Here is a 10,404-nt window from a genome sequence, read left to right on the forward strand (position 1 = left end):
TGATTTTGCCCCTGTGTATATGAGAATTATTATAAATTATTCCTCATAACTATTGTTTTTACAAACAAACAATTAATAGCATTTTCACCCGAACACCACAAATATAATTATAAAGCTGTTTATCTCATATCAGATGCTGTTTCTGTGTAACAGATGGTCCATTCTGTTATAATCACTTAGCCCGTGATTAGATTATGCAAATGAACTGTCAATAGTTCGGTGTCAGTCAGAATTAGATGAGGGGGAAAAACGGGGAGACGCAACACATGCTAAATGTTTTAAACTCCTGCACGCCTATAAAATGGGAGAAAAGTATTAAAATCCTAATAAAAAGGGACACTGGATCTTCTAATAAACTCATAAAGAGCACTTGATTGATTCTTGCAAAGGGACAGTTATTGTAAAATGTTACACTTCTGAAGAATACTTTAAGTGTTTGCACAAGCAAAAATGTTCTTTATGATGCTAGGGTATTCTTGGTTGCTAAAGTGTTTTGAGTGGATTTTGGAGAATTTTTCCAGAGTGTTCTGGTTGCTTGGGGGTTGCTAGGGTGTTTGATGCAGTTACTAAGGTGTTCTTTAAAAGAGCTGACATTGAAGTCTCTGTGATGTTTTGTTTCCTACTGATTCAGAAATTCAGAAGGAGAGATAGTGACCTTGGATCTTGGCCTGATTTTACACTGGAGTGAGGTGGTTGTGGTCAGACGGTGAGCCGGCGGGACGCTCCAGGGTCGGGTCACATAAGGGCAGGAGAACAGATGCCAAACTCTGCCCCACCTCCTTAGAATTAAAGCAGGAGTCGCTCCACTGATTGGCAGGGTAACGGCGGGAGTATTCGGTCCAGGGGCCTGTGGCGTATATGGAGGGGACGTTGGTGTGGAAGGTGAAATCTATGACCAAATGGCCATCGAGCAGCAAACAGGCATCATTGATGGACTTAAAGGCATCATAGTGGACAGTTCTATGAGAGAAGAAGACCTATGAAAAGTGAATGCAAGTTTGTTTTATTTAAAATGTACAAACGTGCAGTATTTTAAGTGGTTTCCAATCATGATGGACTAAACATCCCTTAAACGCATGTTAAAGAACTCATATTATGAAGAGTTAAAATGTCCTTAATCTTTTTAAAAATTAAATACTAAATCATTCTGTAACTTTCATAACTAAAAATGTACATTTATAGGTGAAATAATATCTTAAAGGCACAGGAGCATGATAAAATAAATGTAATAATAATAACATTGCTACCATTACAAAACTACCATTTTAAATTTTGGGGTCAGTGAGATTTACCTTTTTTTTGGAAAGAATTAATACTCTATTTAGCAAGGATGCATTAAATTGATATAAAAATGAGAGTTAAAACATGTATAATTTTATAAACATACATAATTCTATAAATAAATGTTGAAAATTGAAATTGAAAGAATCCTGAAAAAAAAATCACAGTTTCCACAAAAATATGAAGAAGCACAACTGTTTTCGATATTCATAATAATCAGAAATGTTTCTTGAGCAGCAAATCAGCATTTTAGAATGATTTCTGAAGGATCATGTGACACTGAAGACTGGAGAAATGATGCTGAAAATTCAGCTTTGATCACACGAATAAATTACATTTAAAAATATATTCAAATAGAAAACTGCTATTTTAAACTGTAAAAATATTTCACAATTAATGACTGTATTTTGTATGATCAAACTGTATGATCAAATACATACAGCCTTGGAGAGACTTCTCATAAGAAACTTATTTTCATAGATTTTCTATATTTTTATATAGATTTTAAACAGTATTGTGCACAAAAAGCACCTCAAAGAAAAAATAAATAATAGAAAATGTATTTGTGAACTGATAAGATGTTTTCTGTTCTTCTGCATGCAATTTCACTCATCGCACACTCCATTAGTCTGAGCATCAGTGGTTATGTCACAGGATCTGTGTGTTCTCCATCCTTCACTGTTAAACCAAACAGTGAAATTTACTAAATGAAATGAGTTGATTTCACTCAAATAATAATAAAGGTTCATTGGGCTTAATTGGAATAAGTTCTATAAATTTAAAATGTTGTGAACTTAAAATGATTGCATTTTCTAGTTCCCAGCATGCTTTGCATCAGACAACAAGGAACATAAATGTAGAAATTACACAAGATTAACATAGAGAGACATAAGTTAACTTTAATGCTGTGTCAGTTAGGATTAACATAGGTTTCTGTTGGTTTTGTAGTGTTACCGTTGGCTTGTAGGATGGACATCAAAACTTAAAGACTATATATATTGCATGTTGTTTTACTAAGTACATGCAAGTATTGTTAGTCTTTTTGTTAAGTACATTATTACATGCCAGTGTGCTGTTGCTAACTAGCACTTATCTGTAAAGATCTGAATATAATTATCATTGTGATGAGTGGGGTAGGATCCCGGAAACAAGGCTTGGCTCCCATGGCTTTCAGCCCTCCCTTACTTATCATAAAAATAGTGAGTTTGTTTACTAAAATATTTTGAGGCAATACGTTTCCTCAAATGTTTTGAGTGTTCTTAACTTATCGGGATCTAGTGTTTGATTTGATTCAACAGGCAGTCATGACGGACATGGACTTCCTCCATTTCTAGCGCTTGTTTTACTGCATGATCCAGTCATTGTGGAAACAGGAAAATGGATCTTCTTTGGGAGAATGGACTACATGAACCCGACGGCCGCTGACACCAAGATGCATGAGCATCTCCACGCAGGTGAACATGTCTATGCTGTTTTCATACAGCGCAGCATCACCTGTGTCAAACATCATTTTGTGTTTGGTGTATATTTTACACAATTCACATTTAAGAGAGTGGCTACATTTGACATGGACAACATATTGTGAAAAAACACTGGACTTTATTACATTCATACCAATGAGAATTAATCAAGTTACATTCCCCCCAATAAAAAAAAAACTGGTTTACTTAAGTGTAAAATAAACTTAAGGCCATTTACCCTGAACAAGGGGGAAGGGAAGCAATTTATAACAGCCCTTTGGAGAGATAATATCAGTGGCTGTGAAACAGAGAAGGGTCACTTAGCAACCCGGAGAAGGTCCCATTAGGTTAGATGAGGGGGAGAAAAAGAAATAAGGGAGAGAAGATGAAGGAAGTGATGTCCTTTCACTGCTGCATCCAGTGTCGCAAACCCTCATACAACATCAATGCTGGATTGATTTAATTGAGATCTTTTGTGAAGGAAGGTCTTTGATATTAACATTAGAGTCTTCAAGGATGAAAACTAATCAGACGGTGCTCAAATAACACACAAAATGACACACGGTGAATATATAGGCACACATGCATGATCCTGTATAATGACTTTTTTACTGTATTACTTTTGCCTTGTTTACACTAAAGCATGCTCTCTATAATATTTCAGAATAAAACAATTGTAGCATCAATGAATACAAAATAAATGGCTTGTGGATCAATAATGCAATCAACATTTTTTTATTAAAAAATATGAAATTGGAACATTTAGGAACTGTAATGAAAATTATTATTCAAATCATTAGTATTATTATTTTTAATATTATTAATATTGCTACATTAATACAAAGTCCCATTCAAAATGTTTTTAAATGTTTTTTTCTTATGCACACCAAGGCTGCATTTACTTTTGAGCATCCTTGCTGAATAAAATTATTCATAAAAGTATTAATTTCAATAGTATTAACATTTGCGGTCAAAGGTGTGTGTAAATTGGCTTTGAACTTGATTCATCCAATCAGATTTGAGAACCAGACCTTTGTCTTGTATACATCTCATGCTTTCAGTCCTGTAGCTTATGTCTTCAATGCCATATTTTCTGCCAGTTTATGTTAAATAGCATTCATTTACATATCATCTGTCTTTCCTAATGCAGGGCTGAATGCTCAAGCCCTGTCCATGGTGCTGAAGCATCGCCAGCTCCGCTCAACCTCTGAGTGCTTGAATGTTTTCGACCAAAATCAGGATTTCTGCCAAAACTATTATCAGGTCATTTGTGTTGACAGCTTATTCTGAGCCAGACCCAGCGATGCCTCTCTGGTTGACCCAAATACACATTCTCATGCCACTAAACTGATATCTTTCATATGCAGACAGTATAATTAGCATTCACTGATAATTTGCACTACTTCCCGGATTATTAAAAGAGGCTGTAATTAGTAAATATAATAGGCTTAATCAGACAGATAGCAGTGGCTCATCTCTGCCCGTGTAGATTAATTCTTAGCTCACCCTGCTAATATTAATATTCCCCTTTAAATGGATGAAAGGAGATGAGATTTTACTCACGCTAATTAGCTACTTGTTATGCTCTGACAGTTGGATGCGGATTTAGAATAACAGTGTCTTGGTAAATGAGATGTTGGTTCATACTGTTGGTTTTTTGGATTATGGCATCGGCGCTGGTGAGACTGTGCATCAGAAGAGTAGTTAAAAATCTTTTATTTATCACAAATTGCAGAAACTTTGTAGAAACTGGTAAATATATTTGTAAGTACATACATTTTATATAAACATATGTACAAATTTATCTGCCATGGGCTGTGTAGAACAAAGTCCACAACGAAGGAGCAATAAACCAAGAGTACCTCAAGAATAATCCACAAGAAAAGCACAAACCAAACACAGCCACAAGTAAGCAAACATAAGACCATACAAAAGAACTAACTCAAACTGAGGACTTTTATGGATAGAAAACTAAGGAGCTAATTAACAAGGAACATCTTAACTGTAATCAGAAACCAAGGAGAACATAACAAATTAACAACATAAAAAACTAACTAGAAACAGAAAAGAACAGAACAGGAAAACAGAACAAAACAAACTCTAAACAAGCTAAAACAAAGACTGTACTCCGCCCTCCTGCAATGCAGGACCATAAACAGTCCAATGGGGTGGCCCAGACTGAACACAAAGCCTTCAGAGCGGTGGCGGCAGCTCGGGTGGCAGGAAGGTGTCGGCAGTAGCCCAGGAGGTGCTGGAGACACAGAGGGCACCGGAAACACGGGAACATGGTAGCCCCCTCACCCCAAAATTCTCTTGGGGAATTCTAGGAAATAAGTGGGCTTCAAGGTGAGCTCAGGGGCAAGTGTGGCCATCTGCCTGAGCTCTGGAGTGAGAGAAGCCTACTGGTACAGCCAGTGCTTTAAGTGGCCCAAAATAGGTGCCGGTACTCTATTATAGCCAAAAAAATATATATATATTTTCTGTTTTTTTATTTATTTTTTTTATGACTCCCCTCATCCCCTGAGGTAACAACAACTATATTGAAGGGGTTTTATATAAAGCATTCTACAGGCAACCTTAATAATAAATCCTTTTATTAGTTTGTGGATTTGCTTGAGCTAGAAAGAACTAGCTACTGAACATAAATAAAATGTGCAAAAGGATTTTGAAAAAATACCCTTAGAAAGAGCTACTGCATTCAAACTGATTCAAATGATTCGCGATCCCGCTCCAAACTCCCGAACTGATTCAAATGATTCGCGATCCCGCTCCGAACTCCCAAACTGACTCAAATGATTCGCGATCCCCAAACTGACTCAAATGATTCGCGAACCCGCTACGAACTCCCGAAATTACTCAAATGATTCGCGAACGCGCTCCGAACTCCCGAACTGACTCAAATGATTCGCGAACGCGCTCCGAACTCCCAAACTGACTCAAATGATTCGCGATCCCCAAACTGACTCAAATGATTCGCGAACCCGCTACGAACTCCCGAAATGACTCAAATGATTCGCGAACCCTCTACGAACTCCCGAAATGACTCAAATGATTCGCGATCCCGCTCCGAACTCCGGAACTGGTTCAAATGATTCACGCTCCATACTCCGAACTAGGAAGAATTAGGAAGCGTGCATTGTGAAGGGCATTCTGAAAAGCGGCAGCGCAGGCAAAGGATTAAAACCTCTATTAAAGCAGATGTCCAAATGAACGTACTGGTACGCTAAAAGCACGTTATGGGCGCACGGAGAGGTGGCGGTACACTCAAGAGCTATATGTGGAAGAGGCGGTACTGAGTACCGGTGCATACCGGCCCACTCATGCGCGTAATTTGCAGGGGGGTTACGGGGGTCATGACCCCCCCAAAAATCAGATCCAACAAATATAACACCCTCAATATCATAACATCATTCAGATTAAAATAATATGAAATATTCAGAATGAATACTTTTGTTCGTTTTCTTTATTAATTTCATTTGCCAGCAAGAAAGATAGTATCATATTTTAAATAATCTGTAATGTAAATTAGCATGTTACCTTTTACACAAGAAAATTATTCATATGCCGCGAGTTTAACCCCCCCAATGGTAGACCCAAAGTTACGCCCTTGGGCCCACTTAAAGCACTGGGTACAGCTCTAAACCGAGGGCTGATACTGTGCTGAGATTCGGTACTGGAGCAGACACAAGATTTTGTGATCTTAGTGCTGCGTTCGACACCATAGATCATGACATACTCATAGATCGATTACAAAACTATACAGGTATTCAAGGGCAGGCTCTAAGATGGTTTAGATCCTACCTGTCCGATCGCTACCATTTTGTTTACTTAAATGGGGAGTCATCTCATTTATCATCAGTAAAATATGGAGTGCCACAAGGATCCGTCCTAGGTCCCCTTCTATTTTCAATATATATGTTGCCCCTTGGTAATATTATTAGAAAATACGGAATTAGCTTCCACTGTTATGCTGATGATACTCAGCTATATATCTCAACGAGACCAGATGAAACTTCCCAATTATCTAAGCTAACAGAGTGTGTTAAAAATGTAAAAGATTGGATGACACACAATTTTCTCCAATTAAATTCGGATAAGACAGAGATATTAATTATTGGACCAAAAAACACTACACAGAATCTTGTAGATTACAATCTGCAACCAGACAGATGTACTGTTACTTCCTCTACAGTCAGAAATCTGGGTGTTATATTAGACAGCAATTTGTCTTTTGAAAATCATATTTCCAATGTTACAAAAACTGCATTCTTCCATCTTAGAAACATTGCCAAGCTACGAAACATGTTATCTGTTTCTGATGCAGAAAAGCTAGTTCATGCATTCATGACCTCTAGACTGGACTATTGTAATGCACTTCTAGGTGGTTGTCCTGCTTCTTCAATAAATAAGCTACAGGTCGTCCAAAATGCAGCAGCTAGAGTCCTTATGAGGTCAAGAAAATATGATCATATTACCCCAATTTTACAGTCTCTGCACTGGCTACCTATTAAGTTCCGTATCAGTTACAAATTATCATTACTTACCTATAAGGCCCTAAATGGTTTAGCTCCAGCGTACCTAACTAGCCTTCTACCACGCTACAACCCATCACGCACCCTAAGGTCACAAAACGCTGGACTTTTGGTCGTTCCTAGGATAGCAAAGTCCACTAAAGGAGGTAGAGCTTTCTCACATTTGGCTCCCAAACTCTGGAATAGCCTTCCTGATAATGTTCGGGGTTCAGACACACTCTCTCTGTTTAAATCTAGATTAAAAACACATCTCTTTCGCCAAGCATTCGAATAATGTTTCTTTTTAATTGTGAGTGTAGTTGCATCTGTTCAAAGTTGCATTTTTATTCATTAGCTTGGGTTAAACTAATTTTACTTTGTTGGATCAGCAGCTATGCTAATGATGTCTGTATTTTGTTTCTATGTTTCGCCACGGGATTTACATCCCGTGGTAACTAGGATTTAAACAAGCTCCAGTCTGGATCCAGAACACCTGAGAAGAGATGATGCTGACCCTCAGAGGACCCCAGATGATGCTAACCTTGAATCAACAAACAGAACTAACAATTATTGCTAAATGTGTGACTGAATCATATAATAACTTAATAATATTGATAGTTCATCGTCTAGCTGACTACGTCTTGTATTATTATTATTATTTTTTCTAAAATCCTGTCAAATGTGCACAAACTACTAGCTACTACTAAATATTGTAGAAACATAATTTTCTGTAAAGTTGCTTTGTAACGATTTATTTTGTAAAAAGCGCTATACAAATAAACTTGAATTGAATTGAATTGAACAAGATTGAGCTCTGGAACAAGAACATGCATGAGCGGATCGAGGTGCTGGAGCCAACACCGGAGCAGACTAAGGCGCTTGAGCTGACACTGGAGTGGACTGGGGCTGGAGCCGACACGTGTGGATCTGTGTGTGACCCAGACACACATACACATGTTAGAGCCATTATGGACAGTGTGATGCTCTCTGGGTTGGGTTCTGGGTTTCCCCGTACTGGAATGGACTTGAGAATTTGCTTCACAGGAACGGACTCAAGAACATTACTCACTGGAATGGATTTGGGGACTCGCATTGTGACCACTTGCATTGGCAGCTTCTATATATAAAGTATCTGCAATGTCCTACCATTAAATGTGTTAAGTGTTCCTGTAGCCCAGTTGGTAGAGCATTGCGTTATCAAGCGCAAAGTTGGGGGTTCGATTCCCCGGGAACACATGATAGGTAAAAATTGATAGCCTGAATGCACTGTAAGTCGCCTTTAAAAGCGTCTGATAAATGCATAAATTTAATTTAATTTGTAAATGTATTGTCAGACTCTGCCAAATACAGCATCATACTGTACACACAAGCTGAATTCTAATGTACTAATTACTGTACTCTGCATGAAAACCAAATTAGCATTGCATTAATTTGCAAACAATGATCTGCACTGGCACAGAATACATGTTTCATAATTCACAGTGGCATCTTGGTTCGCTGAATTGTGTTGATGTTGTGTATCTTTGACCTGATACTGCAGGCCGGTGCAGAGGATCTGATCATCATACAATTCATAAATTATGAATTTACTTTTTTCACTTTCACATACTTCACTTTACCATTCTCCATCAGCTCCAGGTGTTTGGCCTTGTGTACGATATCCTTCATCTTACCCGTCACCACGCTGATCCATCAGTGCAAAGAGAGCTGGGCTTGATCCTGATCACTGTATAGTGACTGTGGAGGAACTCATCCTGCAATCAATCTTACACTGCAATGAACAGAGCAGCCAGAGGGACATGTGTGTCTTTCACCGAAACGGTTTCTCAGTGCTCAAGGTTAACTGACATATTCACTGGTTTATTCTATAAATGAGATGCTCAGAATCAAGGTTTTGTGTGGAAGCTAATCTAATAATTATAAATTAACTAATTAATGCAAGAAGACAATAATAAAGAGCACTGAGCACTGACAACTCTGTTCTTTTAGGAGACTGACAATATTATAGCACAGTGCAGTTCTGCTGTATAAACTTTTCTCCTTGGAAATTATTAGTAATGTTTATAATGCATTGACTTTTCATTAAAATATGAGTCAGGCCTTCGAGTTTGAACTCTACTGACATCACAGGACAGCTTCAATGCTTAAGCACTTCACATCTGTGTGACAGAATGGAAATAAAGCAGTCTCTTCTTCTTTCATGGAGGGGAAATATGCTGCATGATGTCTGAATGCCTCTCGTTTGTAATGCATCTCTCACCTTGTAACCAGAAATCTTGTGTTGTCATCAGATTAGCAATTTGGAAAACCGTGCATGGAGATGAGAGTGAGATTGTTTGATCTGAGATGAGGACTGGCGGGAAAGAGAAATGTAGTCGAGTGAGAGTCACATAATGTCATCGACTCTTTTATTTATCAACTTTATGCATCCTGACATATACAAAGAATCGTTGATGTTCAAACTGTTGATCGAACATGTCTCCAAATCAATTTCAGGTACAGTAAGCGTCTTTTTGAAGAACAGACTCGGTGTAGGACAGATCGTGTCCATTGTGGAAAATGAGCCTTTTTTGATCAAATTTTTTGTTCCTTTTCTTCTGTCCAGAAATGAATACCATTGAATGAAGAGAGGACAGTAACGACGTCTGAACAAAAGCATGCGGTGTGTGAGGTTATTCTGCAAACACTCGATGGACAGATGCTGAAATCCCTTAATTTCCAGCATTAAAGTGCTTTCTTCTCCAACCATCACAGTAAAAGCCTTTCCTTTTGTTTTGCCTTTTTTCCCCTCTTGTTTTGTTTCCTGTGTGTAGTGGTCTCCCTCCATCGCCCTCCCCCGTCCCCTCTGGAGTGTAAAAAGGTCTCTTGTCATGTAAATGACCTGTTTTGTATATGTTAGAAAGACATGATCTCTATCTGAGGAAATCAGGCTAGCGTGTGTTAAAAGAGGAGTGTGTGAGGCCTGTGGACTGTCTTGATTGATCAGACGGAGAACGGCTCTGTGTTCTAGTGCTCTAAGGGATGCAGACAGACAGAGCTGCGACTGTCATCTTCAGCTATCTGTCCTCTATTTGACCCTGTTTTAAGGTTTCATTCCCTGTCAACAAAATGAATGACATGCCTAAATCCACTTTTAAATATACATACAAAAT

Source organism: Carassius gibelio, chromosome A20 (assembly GCF_023724105.1).
Source record: "Carassius gibelio isolate Cgi1373 ecotype wild population from Czech Republic chromosome A20, carGib1.2-hapl.c, whole genome shotgun sequence".
Classification (NCBI taxonomy): Eukaryota; Metazoa; Chordata; class Actinopteri; order Cypriniformes; family Cyprinidae; genus Carassius; species Carassius gibelio.